The 18824-nt window shown below is 43.3% G+C and overlaps 1 pseudogene; it reads right to left on the reverse strand.

Moving 5' to 3' along the window:
- Positions 1-13599: 13599 nt before the first annotated feature.
- Positions 13600-15805, reverse strand: LOC134127310 (uncharacterized; annotated as a pseudogene).
- Between the last annotated feature and the right edge of the window lie 3019 nt (positions 15806-18824).

Genomic DNA, 18824 nt, shown 5'->3' on the forward strand with positions numbered 1-18824 from the left:
GCATGTTGACACAAAGTCCCGATTGGTTTTATTTTTTGCTTTTAACACTGCGGGTGTTCACTAGACGTCGTCGAGTGCTTTGAAAGGTACTTCTCGGTACGGGTGCAAATTACAGCTGCTCACTACTTTAAGTTGAGCCGTTCCTCTGAGCCATGCCTTGCCGTAGGCCTTGGCATGAAAATAGCCCTGATATGATTTTAGAGGTTGTAAATACAGCATAATCGATTAATGAGCACAATAACCCCTGTTGAATAGCTCGCTCCACGACCTGTTTAAATGTGACAGTTATGTGCGTCCGTGTATGCTCGTGTGTGTGTGTGTGTGTGTCTCTGTATTAGTTTTCCCTGATGGGATGTTTGCACGGTCCGTCTCAGAGAAGATCGCCTGAAAGAACCAGAGGAGACGTTACACTATTTTTCTCTTCCTCGGATGCCGCGACCTGACGCTCCACTCACCTCTACTGAGATGTGACGTGAGGATCTCCGACCACCAGTGGTGAACCTGAACTGGGTAAAACTCTTAATACTGATATGGTTTAAAAAAAAAAAAAGCACTTGAGAGCGGGCCGAAAGAGCAGGCTGGCATTTAAAATCCTGTGCTGGCGTGGAGTGGACAGTAAGCTCTTTGGAGTGAGACTTCAATGAGCCTTTTGTTCCCTGAGATAGATTTAAATGATTTCCCTGAGGGGCCACAGATGAATAGCTATGAGTTCTGTGTTCTGTCTTTCCATTTCTACTGGGCTTTTCAGCTTTCAGTTTAAGGAAAAAAAAAAAAAAAAACTGCTTAGGATTCAGTTAAAACCGCATTGCGTCATAAAATATACACGGAAGAGCTTGCATGTGCAGTTTGTGTTGCTGTAACCTGATGTCCATGTATAGGAACCCTTCTCTCTCTCTCAATAGTATAAGTCTGTGCATGTTTTTGTCAGGGAGCTTTTCGTTCTGCATAATGTTAAGAAACATAGTGTTGTACTTCCTACTGAGGAGGACGACGAGGAAAAATAAAACGGAAAAACAACAAAACAAAAAAAAAACTGTCAATTTGCTTTGCCTGCAAGTCAACTTTGGGCAGTAAAGGTAACCAAAGAAAAAGTACTTTAACTACGGTTGTAGTGAAAACGGAAAACCACGAAAAAAGGAATGTGTCATCTGCGTCTAGGAGGTTGAGATACTGCCATTCATGTCCCACGTAGTGTTCCTCGATGTTTGCCAATATGTTACAAAACATCTTCAGGTAACCATTGGCCTTATAGATGTCCTCTAATGGTATAATATTGTATGTTCTTTGAAATTAACACCACAGAGTAGCTTATATTGTCTGTCTCATATGGTAAAAGTATTCCTATTGTAATTTATGTCGTGTCTTTTTGGCACTTTATCGTCTCACCTATGAATGCATAGGTTGAATTTCTAATTACTTGAGTAATGTCATTACTTCTGCGTGTACTATGTGAGGTACTGCTGCCTATGGATATAGAAATGTGCCTCCAACAGTCCATGACATGTTTTTGATTTGAAAATAGAGATTAGATATATATGTGTGAAATATATCAAAAAGAATAGGACCGATATATATGTGAAATGTATTTATTTATTTTCATTGTCATCAATCTTTGAGGCCCTACCTCAGATTTTGTATTTATGTATAGAAATGCAATTGGATTATATTATCTTTGCCAATAATAATATATCGCTATTATATCATGAAATGTATAACCTATAAATCAATAAATAAATGTTATTGTTTTCTCTGTTGTTTCTGTCTTTTTAGACTCTGCGCTGCTTTTAAAACAACGACGGGTCAGATATCACCCGAAAGACAATAAGTCCCGTCTCTGACCTGCCAATCAACTTTTACACCGAGTCGCTAAAAGTCTGAGGGCCTCGCGGCTCTTTGAAAACGTTACACGCTGTTTGCTGTTTGCAGGAAAATCACGATCACAGAGGAGGAGATTGAAAAGAAAGCCGATTGGAAGGTTTCCTGCGGGCGGGGGGTTGTTTTGTTGGTTCACCGCGACAGAGGAGCCTGCATATTTCATGTCCGACCAATTTGCAATTTAAATGGATTTGCGTGGAGCACGCCCGATTTGCAGTACATCATGTACACGAGTGAGAGGTCCCTCAAAAATGCTGGGAAACAGCTGCCAGATGGATCCATTGAACTCAGTGCCCCGACGTCATCGTATAGTTTATGGATTTTTTTGTGAAAAGGCCGGAAAGTAGAGTTAATGCAACAGTAACAATACATTCTACAGATGAGGACACATGTGATTTAATTTAATAATGATGATACTGGAATTTGGGTCAAATAGAAAAACAGGTTTATCTAATACATCTATCAATTGCAGCTATCTACTGAAACGACCGTTCCTGTATTGTAATGTCACTTGTTCCTTATTTGAGACGAAAATGATTCTATTCTCACATTTCATACATAATTTAATACAATATTTAAGGCTATCTGCTCCGTGAAGCAGGTGATAGGTGATAATTGCTAACATGCTTATGTAAAAGTGGTGAATGTCGAGCATTTTCCAGATTAGCGCGCTTACTTACATCAATTAGCGCAGTTGAGGGTCATACCAATTTAATTAGTTTCACACTTATCTGGTTACAAACCTGCAATTTTAAATCCGATGATGGAGGCAGATGCAGCATCAGACAGAGTCATCCTCTGAGGACCACAAATATCCAAACCAAATGTGAGGCAAATCCATCCAATCACCACAGTGGTGGAACAACTCTGTTATCAGCTGCAGAACAAATTTCACACAGAGTTTTCTTAAAACGTTTCTATTCTGTTAACAAGTTCCTACTAATTATGTCATTATGAACTGCAAAATGTAGTTTCTGGTTGAAATAAGGACTTTTGCCTGTGTATAGAAGGGCAAAAGTACCAAAGAACCATATTATGTTCAGCCTCGACCTCCCTAAAAATGCTTCGCTCCTCCGTTAATCCAGCGACCGCGAAACCCAAGTGAGAAATCCTCCCTTTTAAGACAGCACTTCATTTACCGTCTGTTGAACGCACTTAGACCTGAAAGTTTTGTTTTCCGTGGGAAAAGAAATAATGTCTCCCGTCCTTCGCTCCTCATCCTCTGGATGCATTCATCATTCCGACCGCGGCCCGGTTTGTTTGCCTCGCCGTCAGTTAAAAGTTTGAAGGGGCCACGGTTTCCCCTCCCTGTATTCCGCTGACAAGAAAATCCTTCACGGGTTTATCTCATCAGCTGATGAAAGCTGCTGAGATGAGGCGGGAAGTGATCTGACCTTGAGGAGCAGAAGGCCCCCGCCGCTACATCGTTTGATTCTGTTGGGCTTTCAAAACGCCTGTTTTTGTCTTACAAAATTCTGCCGGTGGCCGACATGGCGACGTGACTGGAGGGTATCTGGTAACCAGCGCGAACCACAATGCTTTCACGTTTCTCGGCCAGTATGGGGGAAGCTCTTTTGGTTCCATGGCAGTGTTTGAGGAAAAAAAAAAAAAAACCTTCCTTCTCACTCTGTTCCTGACCTCAGTAAATCGTGGCGAGCTCCTCAATCTCTACTTTCAAGTCTTCTTCTTCAAAAAAGCATGATGTTAATTTAGTAAACGATGTTCCATTTGGTCAAATAATCCATACGGCTTATGGGCATGCTCAGGGCGGGGCTACGTTGTGATTGACAGGTCACTACTACCTCACCAGCATCATGCACCATTAGCACAATTTTGCTGTACTTTTCTTCACTTACTTCTGAACTTATTTGACTTTCTGCTAAAAAAACCCGATGCTCAGTAATTAATCAGCAGGTGAATTATAGAAAGCCTTCCTGTCTGCACACTTTAAAGCCAGTGTTGAGCTAATTGTTTCCCCCTTCGACTCGAGTGCTTCAATCACAAGACACACCGTGGGAACATTGCTTTAATTTGCACCATTGTGAGATTCGGCGACAGGCTCGCAGACGTTTTATTCCCCTTTTCTTTTTCTCTGATTGGATGTCGGAGTTGCAAACCCTGTGTGGCGTGTCAACCCCGAGGTGTGCAACATCACAGAGCAGCAAGCGTCCCTTGTGAAAACCCACCACATGCATGATGAGCCCATCTTTTCCAACATGATTAGGGTATTGAGATTTAGGACTTGTACAAGGCCTTATCAGATAGAAATGAATAACAATAAACAACACTGCCCGAAGACGTGTGATTATTGCCCCTTTATCTCTCAGCGACACTGTTGTATTCCCTTTGTCACTCACGTGTCATTTAACACAAAATGACATCTGGTTAGTGATTCATGTGCTACTGCTTGGTGAAGCTTAAGAGATTTCAACATATATGTCAGTTAATCAATGTTATACATCATCAAAGGGGGGTGGGGGGGGGAGGCATAAAGTAAGCAGCTTGGATGGGAAAGTATTTTACAGAGTGTGAAAGGATTCTCTCTCTCTCTCTCTCTCTCTCTCTCAGGTGTCAGCTCTACGACGGAAATTCATGCAAAGCCATCAGCTAATTTCAGTTCTACTTTCCCTTTGTCGCGATCAGCCACATTTAAGCTGCTAATCGTATCACCGCGGCCTTTGATACCGAATGGACAATGTGTGGAATGACGAGGATACACTTTTCACGCCAAGAAACACAGGTAAATTCTAAACACATAGAAATGTGTGTTTACTTATGTGGTGATTTAGTGCCGCTACAAATACGCGATATTACAACTTGTCGGAGAGCTTGAAAAAAAAAAAAAATGTGTTTGCCAGTGATCCAGCAGACAAACATTTGAGGCCTTCAACCCTGCATCTGCTCTGACAAGAGAAAAAGAAAAAGAAAAGAAGGCATTCTCGATTCCAAAACGCAAATTAGAAGCCTGCTCCGCCGAGCGAAGTCATATGACATGATCCGAGGCGTCCTTCCCACGTGAAATTGACTGGCAGAGCTCCAATCACTGGCGGCGAAGGTGGAAATTTACTCCGATTTTAAAGCATAAAGGCTTGGTGGAGTTTATAATGCTTGGTTCTGAAGTGGTCCGGATTTGGCCCCCCCGAGAGGGTTTAAGGCAACATGTGTCGCGACGAGAGTGAGGTCTTATAGAGGGGAGAATTGTTTTAAGGGCCTCTCAGTGACACCTCTGCAAGTCACGGCGCCACGTCGGAATACTGCACGCCAACACGTCACATGGTTAACACGTGGGTCCTATGTGATAATTAGACTAGTCGTTCAACTGCGCTTCAACTTATTTACAGTCCCGTTGTGTAGCAACTTCGAAGGCATGATCAGCGACGGCTGTGTAAATCAAGCTGTTGCTGTGGTTGCTTGGAGAAGCTTTTTCATGTCACTTCAAAAAATGGGCTTTTTTTTAAAGAGTTTTTAGCGAGGAGACTTTCTTCATGGTACATGTGACCGGGCAGGTGAAAGGGCAGCCCTCTATTGGGACCCAGGTTAAGGGGCGGAGCCTATGAGAGGGGGCGGGAGCTCACCTGGGCATTTGGTTGCTGGTGATTCACCCACCTGAGAGCAGCTTTGCGTGGAGGATCGATTACAGTAAGCGCTGATTCATTCTACCTGTCTCAAATCATGATTTTAATACTGAATAACTTTTAGTTAACCACATTAAGCAAATGCATTTTATCCGTCCTCCTTGGTGAGGGACAATTAGCCCAATCACCTGTTCCACCTTGGGGAAGGGAACGAGATCAAGTCCAGACAGGTAGATGTACTCCTTTAACCCATCATGAAATGTTTTGATAAGGTTTATTTTCAATATAGTTTTGTGTCTTTTGTTTTAAATCTACATTAGATAGATATATACTTAATTAATCCCCCAGGGGACAACCATATTATTAAAATATATATGTTGATTGCCTGACATTGCTATGTTTGATTATCTTATTCTTGTGTGTCACCTTATTTGCTGTGATTTGCTTTAGTTCATTCAGAGTCATTTTGTTTAAAAAGGTGGGTTTTTTTTGTTTTTTTGAGTGAAAGTTTAAATCTTTCCTGTGGCGGATGACACATGAGGCGTTTAATCATGAGGCAAAATTGTCAGTCAACAAGAACAAGCTGCGGAAAATAAAATCTGTACCACTGTCTGCTTTCCTCTTCACGGGAACTCTAGTAATCACAATGATAGTCGGAGTGGTTGACACACCTCTGGGGTTTTAAACAGGTGTTTTTTTGAATATTGTAAACTCATAAATAAATCCTTTTGTTTCTCAGCCTTCTAAAACCTTCCCATCAGCAAGTGAAACGGAAATGAAGAAAACGCACAACGTAAATATTGTGTTCTCCAAGTCTGTTCACATAAATGGCTGGTTGTGTCTTGTAAATTCATAAAGTCTCCCAGACTTCCAAGCGAATGATGATTTATGGTTGTGACGCCGAGCCAGGGGTGTTTGGTGAAAATATGCCAGGGAAAATAACAATGTTATCCTTTAATGAGCCTTTCAAAATAAATTGCCTTGGCAGAACAAGAACGTTGCCTCTGTGGAAGCATTCTTTTAATGCTTGAAAAGCCGTGTCAGTGTGTTGCACAACAGTTAATTAATGCACAATGACGCGTATCCGTGGTAGGAAACCACTCAACGATTCTTTCTGGAGGGGAAAAGGGCTACGGGCCAATCAACACGCAAATGAGAACCACTGCGCAGCCAATATTTTACAAAACCAAACAGTTCGGTGCTGGCGGCATCTTTCAGCCCTTTTCCCATGAAAGGGTCGAAACTGGTTTGCTTTGTAGAGCACTAGCCGCTGTGACGATGGTATCTGAGAGGATGAATGCGCTATGAAGGGGAGAAAGGTACGAACACGTGTTGATGCAGCTGAGGCTGTACTTTGAGTCTCTGGAGTTGTCAATTCCAGGCTTCACAAGTGTCAGGAAGGCGTGCCGTAAAGTAATTAGTCTGGACTCTGTCATTACGTACGCCGTAGAAAATCAGTGTCAGCTGTTTTTTTTTGTTGTTTTTTTTTTTTTCTCGGGTTGAAATTGCTAAAGAAGTCTAAGAGACTGATGCTCCGCTAGATGAGAGAATAACTGATCCTAGCGATGCCATATGGTGACACAGTTTGATTCCAGTTAATTTTAGGTGTCCAAAAGGATTTCCGCATGTTGATGGAAGCCGTGTAGCACTACAGCAAAGTGAAAACCTTCATTTGTCACCGCGTGGTCCTCTGCTGAGTGAAGATAACATCCAGCATCCAATTCCCTGAGGCCCAGGGGCTGTACTGGGGTGTGTGTGAGTGTGAGTGTGTGTGTGTGTGCCTTTCCTTTTCAGAATTAGCGCCTGTGTATCACGGTGCGGCACCGACCAGTAACAACAGAGCAGGAGGAATCGATGACCTTCCGGCCCCTCGGTGAAAGAAGCGGGTTAGTGAGGTCATTCATCAGATCACAAAGGTGCGTGGAATAGAATCACAGCCGCTGGAGACGCAGCGAAGACGCAGCAGACCTTGAGAGCACAGTGTTAACAGGTGTCAGGTGATGTAGTGATCCCACGGGTTTTCCAACAAAGCATTTGTTTTAATGTTTTGTGATAGTGAACATGGACACACATTATGCGCACAATGACATTAACCTTCTGAACTTTTAGAAGTTTGCCGTGTCTATCGGATGGGGAAAGCTGTCTGGAGTATTTCAGTAAGCTGCATCCATGGTGGGATTATGTTTTTGATGTGGCTTTTCAATTGTGCTGAGAAAACGACTCAATTTGCAGTAATTCATGGAATTCACTTTGTTTTTCTTCTCAATACTATTTTGGCGAGCATTTTTTTTAACTCACCAGCCACGGTCGGGGACATGCTGATTGTAGGGAGGCTCTGGTCATTTAAAGTTTTATTTTAATTGCTAATAACTTAATGTAAAAGCATGATGATCTTATGAATTGAGGTATGATATTGGATTGGTACTGTGGATTTCTAGCCTGCAGGACTGAGTTAAATTGTTCCTTTCCTCGTTGACTCTTCCATTCAGAAAATTAAAAAAAAAAAAACTGAAAGTACAAACTCCATCCCGTTACAATGAGAAATACCTTTACAAACAACGATTGTGTGGTTTAAACATGAATGTAAAAGCAAAGCAGAGGGCCGTGATAGCGGTTGATTTGAAATGTCAGCTCCATGTTTGCCATTTCACGCCAGTTATAATTAAACTGGAAGGTGGTACATTCCACTCTGTAACCCGGAGCCAAAGGGCATACAACAGAAATGAAATGGTAGTTTCGACACAGGAAAATTGCCTCGTCTTTACCGCTGAATCCGCACCGGCACCGCGTACGACCTCGAGAAGCACAACATCCAAAAATAGCCGTCAAAGATCAAAATAAGAGGAACATAAGACGGCCATGTTGGATCCTGAATGTGCGATTTGCCTGAACAGGAGGACGTTCATTAGGAATGCCCAACGTTTTTCTTTCACATGAAAACCCTCTCTCTCATTATTATATTCATAATCAGTGTATCCCTGAAGGGAGGTAATTCTGTGCCGCACGGTGTACACAATGCACTGTCTGAAATGTGCTAATTGTATTGTAATTTCTAACCCTTGGAACATTATTCCTCTCCGTCGCAGACTGAAACGCGTGGAAGAATCAAACATTTGTCCGCATCAGCGTAGAAGAGGCTGTGGGCAGACAGAGGACAACATCTGTCTGCCGCATTATGGGCTCTCTGATTTGTGCCCGGTCCAGATGGGCCGTCACGCCGCGAGGTTTCCAACCGCAAACGCTACAGTAACAAATGACTCGGGCTGTGATCCAACGATGCCGACTCTCAGCAGGACAAACAAAAGGCCAGATGAATGGGCATCTGTTGCAGTAGATTGTCCCTCCTGTCCTATGAAGCCCGGCGAAGGGAAAACTTTAAATGTCACCACGTGAAAGACGGAGGGATGAGAAAGAACCGAATTGCAGGACCGCCGGTGATGTAACTTCAGCAACAATATTCTCATTGCTGAATTCAGGGGTTCGTCTTAAATCAAATAGGATGCTTTATTTCTGAACGCGAGAGAAGAGACCTTCTCAAGCGCGACCCGTTTACCAACAATTTAAGGAATATACGATGCCTGTACCTCATAACCACCCACGCGTCAGCGGCTAGCGGCTAACAGCGCTAACCGTGACGGCCGTGCCGAGCACCAGCAGCGGAGGCCCGGAGGCGTTAACCTTCTGCATCTGATGCACTTCTCAAGCGCCAAGAGCCCGGCGCCTGATAGTCTGGAATCATAATTATACAATGCAACGACGTTGCGAGACGGAAAAGCAATTTCATCGGTGTCACGTTGTGTACACGATTACATTCATGCAAAATGCGGCGGGGGGGGGGGGGTTCTTCCACCTGGAGAAGGGAGAGACTGTTGCCATCTGAAATTAATTTACTCCTGAGTGCTGGCAGCTGCGTCCTCGCATAACATTCCCATTGCCCCCCCGTGTTCTCTAAATTATTCTGTCGGATGAAACAACAATTTATCGTTCCGATTAAACATCATGTGGAATGATGAGTATTATGAACTTCCTGTGATCAGGGCGCCACTCTTTATTCTGTGTGTGTGGACGATCCTCCTGAATCCCGCTCTCTCTCCCGCGCTTTATTGTTTTATTCATGAGATCCGCTGATGCATTACAGGGGCTGGATGGAGAGGGGGGGGGGAATCCATTCGGTGCCGGTTCCCCCTGCTGGAGGTCGATCAGCGCGGCCCGGTGTCATGTTACAAAGTGCCTGTCGGGGTTTTGCTTCGGCGGAGGTCTTCATTTCCGTTTCCGCTTGTGTCACTTGTTTCAGATGCTTGTCTCTTTATTGATGACGATTTTGCTCCCTGGCTCTGGAATATTCAGCAATTAAAAAAAAAAAAAAAAAAACCTGCTCCCCTTTGTCCTCGCTTGACTTTTGCACCAAACTCGGAAAGATTCCCACCTTTTGTTCTTCCATCTGAGGAGGATTTCTCCAAATCATTAGATCTTTTTCCCACCACTACTCAGAATTACTAATTCATCCGTACATAATTATGCACATTCCATGATGTGCGGTTCATTTGTGCAAGTTGTTGTAATTGGTAGTTTGTGATGCAATGGCTTCAAATCCAATGAATGCAGTTGTGTGTTTCCCAGGATGCTATTTGATTTAATATTTGGAAACATTTCCATCCTTTATTAACGGATATGAAAGAAGTACCTGGTGTACGATATGACTTAAGTAAATGTATTACAGAACAATTGAAAACCCTTCTACCTTTAATCAGTTAGATCTAAACGTGTGTCTGAAAATAAAGGCTTTAAGAGGCTTGGGGGGCCCGGTGGGCCGTCGAGACTCAACAGAAAGCAAGAAATCAGTTGTCCGCCGTTTTGCTGTTTGCGTCTCCTGAGTCAGCCACGAGAATTGCACACAGCAGAGCGAGCCTTCCTCCCCCTCCTCCCCCTCCTCCTCCTCCTCCCCAAACCATTGTTGGAATATCGTTAATGCCTGCTTCGTCATGGCTGGTATTTTTTTTTTTCTTCCTTTTTCTTTGACCTCATTTATGGAGGTATAAATCAACCCCTCCACCTCAAATTCCCCCCCCCCCCCCCCCCCCCAAATTGAGCTCCTGATGCCGTCTGGGCCCCAGAGCAGTGAACACAAATGTCAGCTAGATTACCAGCCTAATTGGCACGCCCGTTAGCCTTGCTTTTCGAGGCAGAGATCTCTCCTCAGTGCTGAAATACTGCAGCGAGGAAAGTAATTCACAGAACCCCACCTTCTAACCCAGCACAGCGGTGAGGGGGGGGGGGAAGCAACCTTCTCTTTTTCTCTTCTCTGGTTTCATATTCTGCAGACACAGATGCACGCTGCTAGCATGCTCATGCATGCATAAGCAGTGACACTGAACAACACACAGAGGATGGCAAACTCTCAAATCGGCTGAGCGTGCACACACACACACACACACACACACCAAACCACTGGATCTGCATCGGTCTGCTGCAATTTTATGAAATGAGAACGTCTGAAGAAACGTAAAAATGTGACGTGGAAAGGTGATTTGATCAGGCATTCAGGGTTATGTTTGCCTGAAAGAATTGCTTGCCTTTTCATTTTAACACACCGCTGTATCAAAGCAGTGTAAAATGAGTCTTTTCTATTTAAGCTCCAGGTGTGTTTCTTCCCTGGGGGAGTGGGTGGAGACCTCTGACTGGAATGTAGATCCCTCCCACAACCCCCGGCCCCTCAGCCTCTGGTACTCAAGCCTTTTATTTCATATATATTAATGTGGTTTGAAATGGGACGCTTAGAGAAACATCACCAACTCTGCAGCTCTTCAGAGCTTTTTAAAATACAAATAGTTTTCTTTGTGCATCACAGTGTTAGACAGCTGTTTTTTTAGCAAAGATGATGAAGCAGCTACAAGCACCAGATTAGTGCTGCAGGGATGACGTGTTGCTCTGGGTCCCTTGAAAAAGCCAATGAGGAATCATGATACTGACTTTTTTTTTTCCCCCCCGGAAAGATAATCTGTACAAATTAATACCACTTTTAGGATTTTTGAAGTGTAAATGTATCACCAGATGTACAATGGGATACAAACACACTAATCAACAGTCACATGACACCACTAAGCTGTGTGACAACGTTTAGTCTCATGGAGGCTTTTTACAAGAAATGTGAAAGCTTTAAATTCACCAGAGGGGTAGTAATTGTATGTATTATATTGTGGAACAAACATGTTAAAACCTCTAAGGCCTTATTTTATGCATTTAACAAAAACTCATTAAAAAAAAAAAAAAAACACAGGTTTTTGGAGCACTGGCAAAACGGGCTCAAAAGTAAGTGGCTTGAGAATAATGCAGGGATTTAGATGCAAAGGATTTAAGAACTAAATCCTCCCGCCGTGCATGCCAAGATCCTGTTGTCTGTGACTCAGCGTCAGTCTGCTCATCTCACAAAAGCAGCAGACTATCGAATCCGCACAACAACCCACTTTGTCGGACGGCAGAGAGCAAACTGCGAGTCCCTTCGGCTTGTTTGTCGGTGAAATCAGAAGTGGAGAGCTGTCTGGCAAATTGCCTGATTAACGCGTTTACTGTTGCGCAAGCACACACAAACTGACGGGACCAATTTGATGCAGCAAACGACTCCTGAGAGATGATTCCAGGCCGAGGAGGAGGAGGAGGAGGCCTGGGAGCAACACATGACGCCATGTTTCAGAGAAAAGCAACGTTCAAACTCCTTTTATAGTTTCTTAAGCATTAAAGGATTTGGGATTATAAGGCGAACATCATCCATGAATTATCGGTTATTTAGACAGAATTCAAGAAAAATACTTTTATTTTAGATATTTAATATTTTAAGTGTATTTGGAGCGAACATTAACATTTGCACTGTTTAAGCAAGAGAGCGAGCACTTACAAATATTAAAAGGAATGGCTCTTACAAAGTCCACTGATAGTAACGGATTAACGGCTGAATGTTGCCGCCTAAATGGCTGCTCAAATCGCACCTCCTGCCTGTTTACAAAAGAGCTTTAGTCCGCCGAAACAATTGCAGCTATTTTATTACTTGTGTGTGGGAGGCGATGAAGCTGTCCAAATATTGGAACAGATTGGGCATTACAGGAATAAATTAAAGCTGCAAGCAGCGATGAACGGGCCTTCGCCTATTCTCGCACGTTGGGGTGGGGCGGCGGTCGGCCGGGCTCGCGGGTCAAAAAAGACTAAAGAGACTAAACAAATCACTCTCGGGGCTGCCATTCAAACCTGAATCTGCGGCCTCGCGAACGGAATCCACCGACGCCGGGCTGTTGCCCCGCTGCAAAAGACCTGCGGAGTAATTGTTACGGGTCTCGGGCACGATGACCACAATAAGTATCACAGCAACACTTGTCTCGTTCTCCAGTTTGCGTCTGTATAATTGATTCAACACATATACACATCCAGTGCATTTTTCTTGTCCTGTATATCTTAGATATCATAAATGCAGTCTCATTTAAGGTTAATTCCCAGAAATATCCACCTGTAATTACCTTAGCTGTTATTACTGCCTACTATAGTTCCCATTGACCAACTACATAAGGGATATTTCCACACCATGTTGACTATGATAAACGTATACAACTCGTATTCACATATGGACATTGCACTTTAGAATGTATATTCATTAACTCAGCATGTACCAAACCATATTGTCATGTAAAAAAACCAAAACATGACCAAACATGACTAAATAAATCACTGCCCTTGCATACTGAACAAATATTGCATTCTGGATTCATTTTAAGTCACATGAGGAGTCTTGTGCATGCCAAGAATCAAACCCTGGTTTACTGCGCCAGGGGCCAACGCTCTGCAGATGACCTATATGGTCCAATACAATTTCACATTCGAAACGTCACTCAAATAGGATTGGTGCCTCTCTTGCAAAAATACAGCGAATTTTAATACTTAAATGAGAGCTAAAGGAGAAAATAAACGCAGTAGGTCACATAAGTTCTGTCGGATGTTCAAGTTGCCCAGAAGGATGAGCGGAGAGCTGTCATCTGGAAGTTGTAACTCTTCCATTCGTTGTAGAAGTAAATAACTTCTTCTCTGGAAGGATAATTTTCCGCTGTGGTCCAGTCAACTTTGCCATGATTGTGACGCCAACCTGTGCCGTGTGCTGGAAGAAAAAAAGAAGGCCAAATTATTACATCGATATGTAATGGAATGCTGTTGTAAGAACACAGGAAGAAGGCTTTTACATTACATGTCATTTAGCTGACGCTTTTATCCAAAGCGACGTACAATAAGTGCATTTCCACATAGAGATACAAACTCAGAAGAACAAGTAACAAGAAAGTACATTTTTCATTAACTAAGCAGTTTCAAAACATGTTAAAGATAAGTGGCATTATAAGTACAATTTAAGTGCTACCATTTGTTAGTGCTACGGTTTGCTAGTGTTTTAGTCAAGGTAGAGTCTAAAAAGGTGTGTCTTGAGTTTTCGACGGAAGATGGAGAGGCTCTCTGCAGTCCTGATGTCATCAGAGAGCTCGTTCCACCATCTGGGAGCCAGGACAGCAAAGAGTCGCGATCTCGTCGAGTGCTTTTCTCTCAGTGAGGGAGGAACAAGCAGCGTGGCAGATGCAGATCGGAGTGTCTGGGTTGGGATGTAGGGTTTAACCATGTCCCGGATGTAGACTGGTCCCGATCCATTCACAGCGTGGTACGTCAGTACCAATGCTTTGAACTGGATGCGGGGAGCCACTAGTAACCAATGAAGAGAACGGAGAAGCGGTGTGGTGTGGGAGTATTTCAGAAGGTTGAAGACCAGTCGAGCTGCTGCATTCTGGATGAGCTGCAGTGGTCGTATGGCGGTAGCAGGGAGACCCGCCAGCAGAGAGTTACAGTAGTCGAGGCGAGAGATGACAAGAGCCTGAATCTGTACCTGCGCCGCCTTCTGAGTGAGAAGGGGTCGTATTCTCCTGATGTTAACGGTGTTCGCCAAAGTTAACAGTCAGGTCCTGAGTGGGCGAGTTTTTTCCAGGGAAGAGAAGTAGTTCAGTCTTGTCGGGGTTGATCTTCAGGTGATGGGCGGACATCCACTGGGAGATGTCAGTCAGACATGCAGAGATCCGTGCCGCCACCTGAGTGTCCGAGTCGGGGAAGGAGAGAATTAGTTGGGTGTCTGTGTTTTACAATTATGCAGACAGAACAAAATATACATAAAGAAATGCTTTCCCACCTCGCTGGAGTTGAAAGCCACGTGTCCAATGTGCCATTCCCATTGATGGTGGCATGACTTTGCACGTGGCATCTGAAAGTATTTGAGCACCAACATGTATTATCAGAATACGATTAGGGCTGTCAACAGATTATAGACAATTAACTAGTTAATCACACATTTTGTAAAACATTTATCTTGATAACAATATTTTTTTCTCTTATATTAACTGTTTACAGTTTAGTAATTTGTTGTTTCAACTCCATAATGAGCTTGACGTGTGTATATTATTTCATTGGAATGAGGGGCATATTAATCATATCATTTAATGTTAGATTCATGCTCATTGTGAAGGAAATAAATATATAACATTGAAAAGCATTGAAGACGCACATTACATTACGTGTCATTTAGCTGACGCTTTTAAACAACAAAGTAGTTAGTTAGCTGCTGCGAGTAGTAGTGTGTAAATAAAGTGATTCAATCGGGCCAAGTTATTTAGGGCACACGGAAACGTAAACAAAGTGGCGCTAATAGCGTGAAGAGGGGTCTTTTATTCCCGTGAAGCTACCGTAGTTAGCTTTACAGGAACAAAATACGTATGCTAGTTGATGTTCTTCAAGCATAGCATAGGCTGCCCTGGGCTGTGCTAAATAGTGCACAGCAGCCACAGCCGGCAGTAAACTCAAATTAGTGTGACAAATCTGCTCTAAAGTGTAGTTATTTAAGTCAATAACCTCAGCAAATAGAGTAATCTGAACCACTTTGTTCGTTAGATCAGCCGGAGACGCGGAAAAAAAGAGATGTTTGTGACGGGACGTCCCTTAAGCAGCTAATAGCACCGAATTAGTGTTAGCATGTTTACAGTATCCCCGCTATTTAAGTGGGTAAGACTGAAGAACGCACAAGGAAAAAGTCATCACTCACCTACCAAAGCGTTTCCACTTGGTTTAGTCCGTTTGGATTTAAGCATAGGTGTGTAGCTAGCAGTTTAAAATATAAAATACGGACTTGATACGAGCTGCAGCTGTTCAACGCCGGGGCTTCAATGGCGACCTCTCGCGATAACAGCGTTAACTCACGCGACACTACGAGCCGCCCTCTACTCTGCGCATGTCCGTCAACAAAGACTGCTGGGTAATTGAGTTCTTTAACGTAACAGTTCCCCGTAACATCTAGTAAAATCCCAAAACGTGTTTGCATCTCCACCCGTATGTGGCAGAATACGTGTATTTAAATTCAGATGTAAATATATTGAACTGTCCGTGTTATTTTTCTAGGTTAGATGTGTCAAACTCGCGACACGCTGGCGAACGGCTGCACCGTCCAGACCGTACCGGGCTGCAACGCCAGCTCCACACATACGGCAGCTGTGCCCAGCAGCCGTATGTGGCTGAAACGAGTGTGACACAGCTGCTCTAACGTGTACAGTTATTTAATAACCTCAGCAAGGAGAGTAAACTGAATCATTTTGTCCGTTAGATCAGCCGGACACACGTTTAAAAAAAGAAGAAAAAAAAAAAAAGTATGATTTTGTCGGGAGTCGATCTCACGACCATTGCATCGGGGGGCCAACACCTTAGTCACTGAGCTATTCTTCCAGATGGATGTGAGAATTCGAAAAGTCACTGAAATAGGATTGGTCACTCTCCGCCAAAAATTGAGGTAATATTCACACTAAAAAAATTATAACTGCCTTCCTGTTTGTTTTAGAGAAAATTCCTCAGAGACTTTTTTAAGTCTCCCTTTAATACATTTGGTAAAAAATCAGCGGACTTGTCGGTCAAACAGGGTGCGGGCGGGGCTTCGTCAAAATCTTCCAGGGGGCGCAATGGAGGCAATTTTTCACTTTTGATCCAAAACTGCACATCAGGTCTGTAAAGGTCATCACGTAGGATACTCACAGAGGTTTTCAAGAGTTTTGGAGTGTGCCGAGGCTCAGAAGATGTGCTTGAACTTTCATGCGAATATGGCGACGTCACAGCCACAAAGTTGGTCCAAAACTCCCAATTCTCACTGTAAGCCATCGTCACAGTTTTACGTCTTATATTCCCAGATTTGAAGTTGATCAGATTAAAGGGCTAGGAAATGGACATCTAAATGTAGAAACTTTGCATTGACCTAAGCCAATAGGTGGCGCTATACTTTTTCGAAAATCACTGCATGGCATTACTTAAAGGCCTACACAAGCATCATGAATATACATTTATAGCCAGAAATATCAATGTTCCTTGGAGTTATACCATTTTACATTTTGGAAAAAAATCTTCCAAAATTGTCCAAACTGCACGCAAGCTCACGCCCAGGTAGTTTTATGAAAACTCTTGATTTTAATAACTTTTGACCCCAAGGGTGTCAGGAACCAGTTGCCAAATTTTGAAATGGATCGGATTTAAACTCTCGGAGGAGTTCGTTCGTTTGTAAATGCAAAAATTGAAGGAAATGGCCAAAAATACACAGAATCACCACAGCGCCCCCTAATGTTCAAATATTCTGGGAAAATTTGGGGATGTTCTAGGACTCATTGTGAACATGTCCTCAAAATTTGGTGAAAATGGGGGTTGGAAAAAAAAAAGTTATAGGCCTTTGAACTTTCAGGACACAAACCTACAAACTTCATTGGTCCATAACTTTATTGAAAAATGAGATATCAACATTCTTTCAATAACTTTTGATCGCATCGAGCCAACGATCATTTTGCCGAAGATTTCGTAAGAATCGGACCAAGCGTCTGGGAGGAGTTCGCAAAAACGTGTTTTTCACAAAATTCAAAATGGCGGCCATAAAACGGTAGGCGCATTTGCATATCATAATTTTTTTTGTGTACAGCACATCCAAGAGAACCTGTGTGAAAAGGTTCCAAGTCGATCGGTAAAAGTAAAAAAAAAAATTAACATTGCGGCCACTTTGGGGGGCGCTAGAGAGTTCTTTTTTCTCTCCTCTAATTGCGGGACCCGAATCATACGTCAATTTTGCGCACTTCTGATGCGCGTGCAAAAATTCAAGAGTTTTTGAACATGATAAAGTCCCCAAAAGTGAGTTCGAAGTGGCGAAATAATAAGAAAAAGATTAAAGCTGCAAGCAGCGATGAACGGGCCTTCGCCGATTCTCGCGCGTCGGGGTGGGGCGGCGGTCGGCCGGGCTCGCGGGTCAAAAAAGACTAAAGAGACTAAACAAATCACTCTCGGGGCTGCCATTCAAACCTGAATCTGCGGCCTCGCGAACGGAATCCACCGACGCCGGGCTGTTGCCCCGCTGCAAAAGACCTGCGGAGTAATTGTTACGGGTCTCGGGCACGATGACCACAATAAGTATCACAGCAACACTTGTCTCGTTCTCCAGTTTGCGTCTGTATAATTGATTCAACACATATACACATCCAGTGCATTTTTCTTGTCCTGTATATCTTAGATATCATAGATGCAGTCTCAATCAAGGTTAATTCCCAGAAATATCCACCTGTAATTACCTTAGCTGTTATTTCTGCCTACTATAGTTCCCATTGACCAACTACATAAGGGATATTTCCACACCATGTTGACTATGATAAACGTATACAACTCTTATTCACATATGGACGTTGCACTTTAGAATGTGTATTGATTAACTCGGCATGTACCAAACCATATTGACAAGTAAAAAAAACAAAATATGACTAAACATGACTGAATAAATCACCGCCCAAAACATGTTAAAGATAAGTGGCATTATAAGTACAATTTAAGTGCTACCATTTGTTAGTGCTACGGTTTGCTAGTGTTTTAGTCAAGGTAGAGTCTAAAAAGGTGTGTCTTGAGTTTTCGACGGAAGATGTAGAGGCTCTCTGCGGTCCTGATGTCATCAGAGAGCTCATTCCACCATCTGGGAGCAGGACAGCAAAGAGTCGCCATCTCGTCGAGTGCTTTTCTCTCAGTGAGGGAGGAACAAGCAGCTTGCCAGATGCAGATCGGAGTGCGTGGGTTGGGATGCAGGGTTTCACCATGTCCCGGATGTAGACTGGTCCCGATCCATTCACAGCGTGGTCCGTCAGTACCAATGCTTTGAACTGCATGCGGGCAGCCACTCGTATCCAAAGAAGAGAGCGGAGAAGTGGTGTGGGAGTATTTTGGAAGGTTGAAGACCAGTCGAGCTGCTGCATTCTGGATGAGCTGCAGTGGTCGAATGGCGGCAGCAGGGAGACCTGCCAGCAGAGA

Source organism: Pungitius pungitius, chromosome 4 (assembly GCF_949316345.1).
Source record: "Pungitius pungitius chromosome 4, fPunPun2.1, whole genome shotgun sequence".
Lineage (NCBI taxonomy): Eukaryota > Metazoa > Chordata > Actinopteri > Perciformes > Gasterosteidae > Pungitius > Pungitius pungitius.